The sequence below is a fragment of the Bombus affinis genome, chromosome 11 (assembly GCF_024516045.1).
Source record: "Bombus affinis isolate iyBomAffi1 chromosome 11, iyBomAffi1.2, whole genome shotgun sequence".
In the NCBI taxonomy this organism is placed as follows: domain Eukaryota; kingdom Metazoa; phylum Arthropoda; class Insecta; order Hymenoptera; family Apidae; genus Bombus; species Bombus affinis.
In genome coordinates, this window is record NC_066354.1 from 3,004,281 (window position 1) to 3,018,980 (window position 14,700).

General features: G+C 38.0%; 1 protein-coding gene across 1 annotated transcript in view; it reads right to left on the reverse strand.

Annotated features, from left to right (window-relative positions):
* Positions 1–14,700, reverse strand: part of LOC126922087 (nephrin) — a 301,878-nt gene that overhangs the window by 91,142 nt on the left and 196,036 nt on the right. The window lies entirely within an intron of this gene.

The window sequence follows — 14,700 nt, forward strand, 5'->3', positions numbered from 1 at the left end:
GAGAGGGATGGAATTTCGCGGACGAAATATAGTTGCCGTTTATTGTTATCGTTTGACTCTTTCAAGGAATTGTTCCCTTTAAAGACACTTTAATTAGATTTTTAATTAATTTTCACTCCTCTGGAAGGAACGTATAATTGCTTCTTTGCAATTTTCTAGGGTAGACGTCAAGTATTTCACGCTACTCTCGATGCAAATGTTTAATTAAAGGAAAGAGGCGGATGGGTGTTGGGTCGCAAATGGACCAAGAAATGCTGGCAGATGATGTAATCTACACGTAATTACGAAAACATTTAGCATATAGCCCGAAGATCTTATGGCCTCATGGGGATGGAAAAAAAGCGAGAAGCATGAAGAGATAACCGGCAGTGTTTTAAAAAATAAGTTACAAAATAATTGCATACGTAGCCTGTAAAAGACTCGGCGCAGTTACAAAATTACGTGCTTCAATTAATTTAAAGTGGACCTTCGTGCTCTGGGCTGAACGCTGTCCGCGTCCTCTGTTTCATCAACACCGTTTACGCTTCTCCTTTTTTAATTAACCGTGGGACACGAACGACCGGTTTAATTCCTTTTAGCTCCTCCCTTTTAATGAATTATAATTACCCCCGGAAGGATGCGATTTAATCGAGCGACACTGCAAATAGATCGACTCAGCTTCCAAGTCCTAGCTTGTTGAAAGTGTCTGCTCGTGCAGAAACTTCCGAGAATGCTTTGTTTTTTGGTTCCTGTTAAATTTTAGAGTTTACGTTTTCCAGTTATTGTTGGCTTCTGAACCTTTTCGATCTTTTCATTTACCATTGGACGGTTTAATTATTTTTAAATTATTACAAAGTATACTTAATTAAAACTTGGGAGATATAATAAGAAGACGAACGTAACAAAATAAGAAACAAAATGGAATATAGGAAACATGGAAAAGTATAGAAAATGACGGAAAATAAGACAAGATATTCTATTTTGAATATTCTATTATCTGGAAGTAATTTCAATCGGAAACAGAAATTCACTCGCTTTTCGAGATATTTAGTAGCGACCTCTAATGGACGCAATTATTAATATTCCTGTGGCACTGAACCGCAACTATGAAGTCCTCTTTGCGAAATAATCTCATCGAATCATTCAGAGAATTGAAAGGTATTTGGTAATTTGATTCCAGAACGAAGCCGATTGTATTATATAAAAATTAAATAAAATTCGTTTATTATTTTATGAATAATTCAGAAATGACCATTAGCTAATGGAATAAGCATGCTTCTGTTTCATTTTCATAACCCGTGCTGCGGCATGCGTCTCGAGGATTAGGATTGCGCCTGAGGAATGCCGCAGTTAAGAGACCTCTATAACAATAAAACAGGTCAGTAGAACCTCTTACCATAAACCGTCCACCGTTCCACTTTGCTTGAGAAATTCGCGATCGCGTTTCATCATCGAACTGCATGGTTATTATCTTTTCGAGGTTTCCACGATTCTCGTGATGCACGTGATCATCTGAACGATCAGTTAGTTTCATTCATCTCAGTTCTACCAGAAATTGATCATTCAAAACCGAATTTGGCTCAGAGCAGAACAATTCTACGACAAACTAAATCCTTGACACGTTAGTTTGTCCAATAAATTCGTACCACGATGAGTTTTAACACGTCTCCCGTAACATTTTCTCGTGTTTAATCGAGAGCCGGTACTTTGATTTACATATATCGAAAACTTATTTACGGTGAAAGTATTTCATCCTGTCGTAGTTGCGTAAATTGACTCGATCGTCTGCAGCAAATAAATTTTGATCTTGAAAATCGGCACTTTCTGGTCATCCTGGACGAAAATAGAATTCGTGACCTGTACAAAGAAATTTTATCGAAATTGATAATGAATATTTCAATATCGGCCTATTGATATTTCAAGAAAAAGGCACGGTTATTAAAGCAGAAAACTTTGAAACAGCAGCGCGATAAACTGCAGGAACTCATTGGATGACCTAATAAATTCAGAAAAATTTAACTCAAAACTGCCCGAACAACTTTCGCATTCAAGCATCTTAAAACACAGCATCGAAATATTCCCATTCGGTGGAAAGATCTGCTCCACCAGCCTTGAAACAACTGCGGTAAAAAGGCACGAAGTTCGAGAAGATCTCTTTTCATCTAACAATATACCACATAGTGTTGTTCTTTGCACGGAAGCCATGATTCTTTTTATCGGACAGCTGTCTGAACATACAGTGGCACGCGATAATATTCGAACGCCTGTAAACATTTCTATCTTTTTTCATTATATCTCTAATGCGTACGATACGATATTCTGATTATTATTTTTGATTATTATTTTGATTTTGATTATTACGATTATTTGATAAAATAAAACTATCATCTACCTACTCATCATCTCGTTGTTCGTGTTACATTTCTAAAAATATGAATTTCCATAAATATCCGTGATCTAATCACGACAGTCGTGTCTTGGTACAGCCTTAATGAAACTTTGAAATATTTCATATAACACGTACGGTACAGAATACAAATTCTCTATGGTAAACTGAAATATACTCCTCGTCAAATAGATAGCCCAGATAGCCCAGGTGAGTTATCTTTAATTTCTGAACGACGCATGTAAAGTTTTACGTCTGTAACGTATAATATAAAAAAATTATGAGCTCAGGATATGCGGCTTGCTGGAAATAAGTCACAATATCGTAGATGTTAAGTATACAACAAAGAAAAACTATTCCAAACTAAGGTCGGAATGATAGCACACTCTGTTAATATGTTTAGAACTTGCTCAGTAGTTCATGATCTATCAACGAGTAAAGATTACAGTACAGTATTATATAAATTTGTAAGTATCTGGGACGCAGAAAAAATTAAACGAGTCTGAAAAAAAGCAAATTCTTGAACTAAAACAGCAACAGTTATCAGTAGCAAAAATATTGAAAGTAATAAGATGAAGTCGTAAAGTAATACACAATTTCTTAAAAAATGTTGAAGATTATGACAAAAAGAAAAGTACTGGTCGTCCGTCATCGTTATCCGATCGTGATAAGCGAGAAATTTTGTGTGTAGGTTTCAACTCGTAGCTAACAACGAAGCAAATAATGGAAAAATCTAGTGTTAGTGCTACTATCCACTATCCTGCAAAGATATTAAGAGGCTAAAATTGAAAAAGAAACCTTCGTTAACAAGAAACATAAAGTAGAACGTTTACGCTTTGCAAAAGAAAGAATGCATTGGAAAAAGAAATGCAAATGAAGAAGGGTACTATTTTGAGATGAAAAAGATTCAACTTGGATGGTCCTGATGAGTCCCAATATTATTTTCATGACATAAGAAAAGAGACAATGTCAGCAATTCAACGACAAATGGGAGGAGGCAGCGTGATGATTTGGGCCGGCATCAGTTATTTCGGCAAGACAAGTATCAAGTTCATCAACAAGAGAATGAATAGTGTCCGATACATAAATTTCATCAAAGAACAAATAAATAATCATGCAGAACTGGACCTAATTAAATCTTTCAACAAGATAATGCATCTGTATACACATCAAGATTGGTCCAATCATATTTTAATGAAAATAATATATCTATTTTGCCGTGGCCTGCACGCTTTCCAGACCTTAATGTTATTGAAAATTGCTGGGCAGAAATTGTTTACGGCGTATACGCGAATGGACAGCAATATCAACACGTGCAAGAATTAAAAAATGCAAATGTACGTGAATGGGATACGTTAAGTCAAAATTACGTCCAGAAACTATATAAATCGATACCAGATCGTACAATAGAAATAATAGAAAATAAGGGGAGATGTACCCATTATTAAATAAGTATATACGTTTGATAAGTAATTATTGTTAGTTACAATTTATGTTGATTATTATTTTCTTATTGTACATGTGCTATCATTTCGTTCTTAAAACAAAACAAATTTTTTTGTTACACACTAAACCTCATAATATTTTTAATTATTTTCAACGAACTGCATATCCTGAGCTCATAATGTTTTGATGTTATACGTTACAGACGAAAAACTTTACACGCGTCATTGAGCTATCTCTTTGACGAGGAGTGTACTTTCACGAGTCACTGTAATAATAATTATCTAAGTGTTTCGAGTCCTCACGTCCTCGAAGCTCGTTCATCTGGCCGTGCGCATGGACGCACGAAAAGCTGGCCTGACATTTCACGGCGTATCAACGAGCCGCGTACACTATGGCCGCCACGGCGTCATGCTGTTTGTCATATCGCGGGAAACGTGTACATAAACGGCTGTCGCGATGGCAGCCAGAAGCGCACCGCCGGCTGCTCGAATCGATAACATCAGCCGAGAGAGAAACGCCTCCGCTTAGGCTCTAGCTCCGATTTTATCGTATCAGACGCTAGTTGGACCCTTGATTAACGCACCGCATCGAAATCACCGTGTTTGACCATCACCAGGCATGATTGCGGCTGCGGATGAAGGATAGGTGTTGGATCGTGAATCGTGAAGGTGGTCGTCGTGTTGGATGAAAATTCGGAGAAATTATGGGTTTCCTTATCTGGTTGGTTGATTCACGATTCGAGGGCTTGTTCTCGGTTTTGTCGATGTGTAAAGGACTGGTAGACGTTAGAATTGATTCTTCCAATTTGTAGAAACAGCGCAATGTTATGGATTTGTAGTTATAATTGCATGTATAATTCTGAGGGGAAATTGTTGGACAGGTTGTACAACTGTTGCACTCGAGTTTATGGTTATTTGAACTTTTTGATATTGAAAGACTTCGAGGCTCATATTTGTCACTGAATGTATTCTCAATCTCTGCTTGAAATGGAGTCAAATACGCGAGTTTCTAGATGTGTAGCGTTTCGTGGGATGCAAATGAAACGTCGGAACGGTTATGAAATACGATCACGTCATTGTTCCGTCGATGAATTTTCGAAAGTGGATTTGTGTGTTTCAAGGGAAATTTCCGGCATGTTATTTTGCCTATAAACTTCGAAACCAACTAGTCGGACAAAAATCATAGAAACGCATTAGCACTTGATTATAACGGTGTGAGTATCATGGGAATATAACTATTGTATTGTATTAGTATAATTAATCGAACTGACGCATTTCACGACAAGTCCTGCGGATATAGAACAAATCGGAAATTTTAGTAACGATTACTAACGATTGTCATTTTTGTTGTAAGCTGATTTTCAAATTCGTCATAATCAAATTATTATAAATTTCTTTATAAAAAATACAAACGACGATTGTTACGAACGCATTATAGAATTGCCACCAGCATTATACTTGTCGATTCTATTCTTTCGACGTCCTCTCGATTCCTGGAAACGTTTAATTTGCTCGTAAAATGGAGGGCTTCCATAAATTTTTTTGATCCCTCTGTTTGTTCAACTGTATCGCGGTGCAGCCATAAAACAAGTCGTTTCGGATGTTTCGATAAATTTCATGCGCCTCTGTTATTCCATTATGATATATTCTATTAGCACTACTGATTCTTTGAAAGCGTAAAATTTGACGTGTTTAATGTGGAATCAATATTAGTAATTTCGTTCCATATAAATAAGATCAAATTGTATATTTAATTTATATAATAGATCAAAAACTATTCAATTGCTAATTTAACGTCAATATTAAACGTAAAAATATAGAATCAGTTAGTAAGAGAATTCATGTATATTTCAAGCTTACAACAGTCTATTGTAATTGGACAATTTTCATTAAATTAATATGATAATTATGATATATAATTTACCCTCTAGAATCAAATGGTAAAAAGATACGAAATTAAAATTTATTTCATTGTATTATGCGTTCGCCGTTATTTTGTACAATTGCTCGCTATCTTGATGCCAGCTTTTGAAAATAATTTCAAGCGATCTTTACAACATTCCCGCGTATTTTTAACAAGCATACAAAAAATATACAGAAGCTTATGTGCATGATATAAAGGTACAAGCGTTTTGCCATATAATCTCGAGCTTTTACATTCCCGATAACAAAAGCTTGGTGAAAGGGTTAACGAACCATCGCCACCGATAGGGGAAATAAGCAAACGACAGTTCGTTTGAAGCGGACACAAGAGAGTAGGTGTACACATCGCGAAGTTCGTTCTACAAATGTAAATTGGCTCGCCAATTTGCACAGTATACTAATTCCTACACGTCGTTCCGCTGCGACTTCTTTTAGAGAAATTCTCTAGAGTGCGTCTACTCGAATACTGAAATCATTTGCAGTAATTTTCACTTATTATATGCACAGAGTACTCATATATTTTTCAAAGAAAGAAGAAAAAAGAAAGGAGAAGACTACATATTAAAAACGTTGATTTATTCAAAAGATTAATAACGAGGTTTAGGAAAGATTAAAAAATATGTGTATTACTTTGCAATATATATTCGTCTAGTTTCCACCGCCGACTAAATATTAAGGGATTACGCAAAAACAAATTTATGTTATAATCTAATATTTCTATGTATTATAAAACATTAAAAGTCTTCCTATTTATTGAAATAAGGCCGAGACTCGGATATAAAAATTCGAAGACTGCATCGGAATCAAACGATGCATTTCACATCCAATTAAAAGTATCGTCTATCAAACGACATTTTCTTTCTGAGAAAGTTCATAAGAAATAACGAACAGCAAAATATATCGACTGTTTTTAACTCCGTCAACTAATTACCAAAACATAAAAAATGGAAATTCACTGTAGTATGAACCAACCATTCTATGTCACAAATAGAACCGAGCATTTCTAGCGAAATTCGTGCGCTAATTCCGATCAAACGCAAAGCCGCAACATGTTAATCGAGCAAAATACTGTTATTTGTTTCGCGTGTGCTATTTATTATGGATTAACGAGAAAATTCGGCAACGATAATTTATGTGGAAGTAGTTCGCGGCCGAGATAGGATCGCTTAATTAAATCGTTTACGACTGGAAATCTGCCCTCCCCTGAAACTGATACAACGCAACATCGTGTGTATCGATATTATTAAATATTCATTACATAATAATGGCAGACATGTTGCAACGGTATTACGCGAGCGACGCACGCGATATTCAGCCAACGAAACGCGATGTCGAGTTTTTCTGCGTTTTTCGGCGAGTTGTAATTTAATAATATCATCGGCGGTTTTCGAGTAAGAACTGCGGCTATATTGGCATCGCGCATTCTGGCTAACCGTGCACATTAGCGAGAATGTCGAGAATATCGGTCGGATTTACTTGGCTAATGAAACCAGGAAAATTCATAAGTTCAAATCTCGAACGTTGCCGCGCACCTGCAACGCTGTTATCAAAAGCAATCTCGTTTCAACGACGATTTATTTTCCCTTTAACAATAACCAACCGGCTTCTCTGTATGCCGATAATAAAATATTGAAATTCAACCCGGGATACAGAGAAACAATGGATGTGTCGTAAATTTTCGTTCGTCGTTTCGTTACCATTCAACGTTGAAACGTTTTATTCCTACGTATATGTGTATATAGAGGTGCACGCGGACGTATATGTGTTCGTACAATCATGGTAACTATTCAGAATAGGACAAGAAGTTTCCCGGAGCTTCCCAGGGCTTTTGCACTCCTGGCTGTTGCTAACCAGATTTTGCTTCTACTCGAGGCGTTAATGTATCTACGAAGTGAGATCCGAGCACGTTCGCGTGTACAGAGTGGCGTTTATGGCTCTTCTGCTTGTCAAGAATATACGAGATTTTTTGGGAAATCGATGTGATTCAACTTGATCTCAGTAGCAGGAAGAAAGGGATCATCCATTAAGGAAATACAAAAGGACGAATTACTTAACTCATTAAGATAGTGAAATAAAATTGCATGAATTCAACATTATTGTGTTTTTGAGGTAAAGAAACGTATATCAGCGTCATTTACATCATATCATATCAGATGCATTTACAGAAGTCCACGTCAGAGATGCAATCGAGGTCTGTACGATATAAAACAGCGTGTCATAAATATTTATAAATATTTTTATTATTTTATTATATTAATAAATAATTATAAGTAGATTTTCAGAACGGTTGGAAATTTTATTAACATAATCATGATATTTCTGTCCCATTGCAAAGAAATTTCAGTCTTTTACATTAGGTCATCCCATAAGTTCGTTCCGTTTTTCGAGCGGTTATATATGTTAAGATTGTTTACATACCTTTCAGTTTCATGAAAAAATGTTATCTCCCTCTCATTGTACAACTTCTTCTCATTTTTCAAGTGCATTGGTCCCTTATCGCCGTATGTTTATAAATCGACACATGAAATGTATACACAAAAGTCGGCACGAACTTATGGGATGACCTAATATAACACCTACACAGAGTGTTTATTCGGAGTTAATTCCATCGATATCACACCTTCAACAGACAAACATGGCACATATTCATTTGCAACTTTGTCTTCGATTTCATCTATACAACGAACTTTTCCAATTTAACAGAGAATTGCTTGTTGATTAGCCATTACCTCTCCTCTTGAATTAAACCCGAGAGAATCGACCAAGAAAATTTATCAATCCGCAAGGACGCGTCCCAAATGCGTTGCGACGACAGGAAGTCGCTGGGGAAAGTCATAAAATTATCGTGGTTCATCGGAAAAAGGGAGCGTATGATCCAGGCTTATCGCGAGGGTTGGAGCGTTCGCGTGGCACGAATAAAAAGGGGAATAAGCCTGTATGTATCGGACGCTGGCTGTCCGGAGAACGCGAAATCTGATCCTCTTCGAATGATATTTGCTCTTCCGAGCAGTCTTGGTCGACATGAGCGTGGATACGAGCAATCGGATTTAAAATGATAGAAAATCTGGCCTCGGCCCATGGAAATGCGCGGTTATTGCTCATATCCGAATAAACCGAATTTACTGGCTTAGGTGTCGTTCAAGATCCGCTACCGGTTCAACTCGTGATATTCCATTCTGGTTCTTCATGTATTTTATTTCGACAAGTGATAAACGCGTGTTTCTTCTATGAATAATTTTAGGAAATATTTATACGTAGAACTGTACAGAAGCTATTTCTCAGAAATCCTCCAATGGATAGTACTGGATTGAACGTTACAAAATATACATATGTGGAATGATTTAAGAAGTGAAAACTCGAATGCCGAGAAATATTAAGAGATTGAAGGCAGAAAGGAGAATAATGGATAATACGTATGAGAAGAGATTATCGAAGAATTATTCAACGAGGAAAGAAGGTTCCATAAAACATTACTTATGTGAAATTAATTAAAAACATTCTGGAAATAAGAACAGAATTAAAATAACACCGCAAATATAGTTTTCATTTTAGAAGTTAATTGAATGGTCTCAGCACTTTTGCACACCACTGCACAGGCTTCTTTTACCAAATAATTTAGAACCGATGATGAATGAATTATTGTCATCTTCATTGAGTTCTTGACGAGAAATGGATTGGAAGGCAAATTAGAAATTAAATCAACTTCGCAGGTGTTATATTCCCTAGATCTCTGACAGAACACAAGAAGGCGTTGATTAATTTTCAACTCGATAATGAAAATTATCTACGAGGTGTAAAATATTCCTAACGCTGCTTGTTAATATTCGCAAGGAATTTCAGCGCCTCAGTTGCATCTTTTGAATACGCTGAAAGTAACTATAGACTTCGTCCATCGCTTACGAACTGACTAAGAGCCGAAACTTCGACGTATTTTCGAACTGTTCTCGGATGGAGTCGTATCAAAGTGGAATCGCGCAGTCGAACTCATGGCGGCTTTGTTACATTTGACGTGTTGTTGACCGCTTAATTAGAGCATTAATCGAACTGTCGAATATAATCACAATGCGGAACAGCCGGTTATTATTTCGGAAATTGCGCGTTCGGAAGTTTTAATTGGTTAATTACGATAACCGTGGGACGACTGATACCGTTTCGGAATCGAATCGTCCTCTGTCGTATGTATCGATCGGCATTCTCCTACACGCTTTTGCGATGGCTTAACCGACCATAGCTATAGAAGCTGTAAACTGTAGAGCCGTTACAGAGCAGAGAGCACGGTTCATTTTTCTTGAACGAAACTAATTTTGCGGGACGCTCGTGCTCAAACTTCCGGCTCATCCCTTCGCTAGACAATTTTTCTCACTACATACCACACGCCACTTCCGTTTTTCCTTTCTTCTTCCCATTATCTCCGACGTTCCGAAGAAATCTCGTGGAATGGACGTTAAGTGTTAGTTATTAACCGAACGTTATCGTGTAGGTTGTTCGCAGTACCTCTTGGGGTTGTTGTAAGAGAAATTTGGTGGAGTAAAGCGAAAATTTAGGTATCGTAGGAGCGGTGGGGTTATTTGCTTTTAACAATTAAGAATAAAAAAGAAAAAAAAAACAAAAAAAAAGGAGACAGAAAATGTAAGTACGTGAACAAGAGTAGATCGTTGGAAAAAGTGCGTTAACAAGTTAGTTTTTTGAAAGAATTAAGAATAAAAGCTTTTCAACTGGGAGTGATTATACAGTTAAATTATTATTGTGTTAATTATCGTTTTATTATCCGGCATATCACAAATCAAAATCTGTCAGCAACGCAACGTTCTTGCAGCATCATATCCTATAATGAAACGCAACGTTGATATTATAACGAAGTAATACCAATTTGATTTAATCCTATGTTTCGTTTAATCCCATGGTACTGAATACCTGCGAGGGAATTTTTAAAGACAACGGTCGGATGGAATGCAATTTGTGCTCTGTTTCCACGGTATATGAAACATCGCGATTTCTTAAATTGATATTTCATAGACAACAGGGCTATATGGTATTTATTTTTCGTCTATTGCATTCCGGATTTATCTGCTACGATACCGATGTGCATTTTTAAAGCGTCTCCTGCGTATATTACGTCTACCGCCTGTCTGATAGCTGAACTCATATAAAACGTTCGCAATATTTTATACGAATTCTCGGCCGCTCTTATTCGATATCGTGAAACACACGGCAGGGATATTCTGGCTTACCAGGCAGCATTTCGGAATGTTCATTCCATCGAGTCGGCGTCGCCGACTTCGTTTTAATCATGTTTGTTTCCCTGGCGAAAACCGTTCGAGATCGTGATGCGACTATAATTCATTCGTAAATTCAAAATACACTCTGTTAACGATATATTTTGACGTAGTGGCGTTAACAAAATCGTGTCGAATTAAATTTCCACAGCAGAATTAAAGTTCCATCGTCCGATTTTTACACCTTTCAGAGCTTTTAGATTTCAAATTGAAGAAGTTGTAACTCCATTAGATCTCTAATCATCCTCGACTCCATTTGTTCTGTTCTCATCTCGGAACGTTCTCTTCGATAGATTCTTTATTCTACACCTTGAACGTTCCTCCGTTCTTGATCTAATAGATCCTCAACCATTTGCTTAAATTGCTCAAGTAAAATTATCTCTGCACGACTATTCGGAGGAGTATAAAATACAGAGTTCCGTAAATCACGTTTTGCGTCCATTTTCCAGCAGCTTCGAGGAACCTTGAGATATCCCGAAATTTATATTGCCTTGTTAATTACATATTTTCACGATGGACAATATTATTCAGAACGTAGAAATTGTAAGAAGTAAAACGATACGTTTCGTCAAATAAACGAGGTGCTCCTTCTTCAAAGGAAGACTCGTCGCAAGAACAACGCGAGATGAATACGAAAGTCTCTATCCCTCGCTCTTATTAATCGATTTTGACCGGATGTTTCCGGCCATTCAGCGGGTAGAAGATAAATATTTTTCCTCCGTAAGACACCCCGAGCCGTTTGAAACGAAGGCAGATACAGAGAGAAAGAGAGGGGGTGGATCTGGTGTTCTCAGGTGCTCTCTGCAGGCTCCTTTGTGCAGAGATGTCCCTTTGTTCTCGCATTCGTACGATGCAACGAAGTTCAAAAGGGGGATTCTCTCAATTCGCTGTGCAATTCATTGTGCCCGGAATAATCCCGTTGCGAAGACGCTCCGATTCACTCGCCGCCGCTTCTCCTGGCTTCCCGTTGATACGGAATTTATATTTCATGCCCCGTTGTCCGCGGTTTCGATGTTTCATCGGCTTCCATTAATCCTCGAATTCAGCTGGCCGCGATTGTTTCGAGCGTACGGCCACGCGACATGCTTTATGATTCTGTTTTTGGACCACGAGATTCCTGGAAACTCACCTCTCCTCTGTTTGAAACGTCGAGTTTCAAAGATACAGGAGACAGAGGATCTGGTTATTTACGAAGAGATTATTTTCCCTTTCTCGTTGCAGCGGTTGGTCCAAGTTACCAGCTCTACACCTTGTTTCCTCTGTTTCTTTCCAAAGTATTTTTGATGCACAACTTCGCCCTCGAAGAGAGACAGCTTACAGCAAATTTGCGTAGCACTGCAGCTCTGTTTGAGAACTTACAGGAACGCATACAGCGGTGTATTTTCGGGCAAGAATACTTGTTCCCTTTCCTCTTGTTTTTCATATTACATATATAATGCTCTTTCTGCAAGTGCTTCTTCCCGCGATGGGAAATTTTTGGAGTTATTTTAAGAAACTTGAGAAATCTCAGTTTTATACGGAAAGTTTCTCTCCGCTGATACTTTTATACTTGTATATCTGCACTGTCACGCACAGTTTTACGAAAGCAAGGCAAAAAGTAGAGGTTACAAGAAAAACGAAAGAAATTCTGTATTTACTGGAAAGAATTCTATTTTTGACTGTTGCTTCCTTTTTTTATTTCCTTACTGTTTTCTGTTCATATCACGAATTTTTAATAACGCTACGTCGCAGCTAAGCTTCTACTACTATTCTAGTTACCAAGAATGTGAACTAAAAGGCGATAGAAAATTCTTTGACTCGTAAAGAATCAGACTCTAGGTCACAGCTTGGTAAGGAAGAACTCAATCTGCTATACCAAAACCGCTAGATACTTTTAACCTTCATATTCTCTTCATATCCCACACGTAGCCCGAATAACTTGGGAAACGATGTCTCGTATGAAACTTATAGCACAAGTAGATGTAGTAGTAGTTCCACTAACTGTGGAAAAACAGGTGTATCCGATAAAACGGAGGTAACGAACAACAGAGGATATTCGATGTGCGTAAAATTCCCAAACTTCCGTTGTGGTGTTCACGCAGCACGTTCACACGGCTGCCTTCAGCTTCGTCGAGATTATGTTTGTAACTTTCTTACGGAGATTCCGCCAAGATGGCAGTTGCTCGGAATAGAGTTAGAGTAGCAATTTTCTCTTCTGTTTTTTCCCCTCCCGGTACTGAGCACAAGTTATTATCCTCGGATGTGGAACCGGTGGTCTGTTACGAATGGAATTCCAGCTATATTACAGAATTCCAGCGTTGTAATTAGCCGAGAGTTTTCATTTTCTCACCAGTCCCCGAAACACGACCGGGGGGGGGGGGGCTTGACCATATTCAATACGTACATGAGAGGTAGATCTCGCTTTTATGCGTGACAAAGCATACGCGAGATATGAAAATGCAGCCGGAGAAAAGCCGATTCTAAGCCAATACCAGTGGCGTGTCCATGGAAACGGCTGCTTCCTGTTTTGCTCCACGTTTCCTCCGCTCGTTCCGCGTTAAGCCCCATTCGCACCGTTGGGTACGGTGGCCCGTGATTCACCGGCTGTGGCGCTCCTGTCGCATTAACAAGCTCGCTCCTTAAATATGCAACCAGCCTCGCACCATTGCGAGATGTCGCGCTGCCCGATTTGCTATGAAACGCCGCCGCTCTTGTCCCAGCCCAGAATCGTCATGAATTCTCGTGTAATCGACAGGAAAACCATCGCGAAATTGTACGTGCCTATGATATTCAGGAGTCGGCGCTCCGAATGTCGAAAATTGAGAAAATTATCTATATCGGCCTTCTCATTAATTTGTGTTCGTATCTTTCCGAACTTGTAATATCTTTCTTCAAATTTTGTAATATCTTGTTTATGAAAAATGGGGGATAAACACGAAATAGATAGAAAACGTATAATTTGAAAAATAAGATTCAACAATTTCTCTACATAAATTTTCTTCGTGATTTTAATACTTAGACTTGGCTTTATAAATATCGCTCCATAAATTTTGTTATCCCGTGTGTAATATCTACGATCGTTAGCGCGTTGGTTCGTTTACACATTAAAAACTAAGAGAATTAAGGAAATTAAGAGTTAGAAGAGGAAAAAGAAACAGGAGATCAGGCAGGTCGGGGGAAATTACCATTTAATCCGCCAAGAACCAGTTACGCTTTGAATACTTCGGGCAAAACACGACCATTCAACTGGTTCGAATACGGGCTAGCGAGAGAAAAAACGGCAGAGATCCGCGAGTGTGCGCGCTTTAATTATAAAAATTACTCGGACGAATAAAGCGGTGCAAAAAAGTGGCGTTCGTATCTCCACGTTTCACGGCTGGTATCGGTACCGCTGGAGCTTTCTGTGTAGCTGTTCTACCGGTTTTATCAACTGGAACACGTTTAATCGCACGCTTAATTGTTTACACGTGCTACATTTTATAGCTATTGAGATAGTATGCTGGCAATTTTATTAGAACGCTGAATTTTTACTTTGCAATTTATTTTACAATTCGATCGTTAAAGAGGTTTAGCTTTAATGATTTTCGTTAAGGATTATCATAGCGCTAGATGATGATATAACCTGCTATGAATTTTCGAAATTAATTGTCAAATTTCTGTTAATCCGTTGGTTAGTGGCTGGTGAATGTTTAACCGCGAGCAGCTCGGTTTC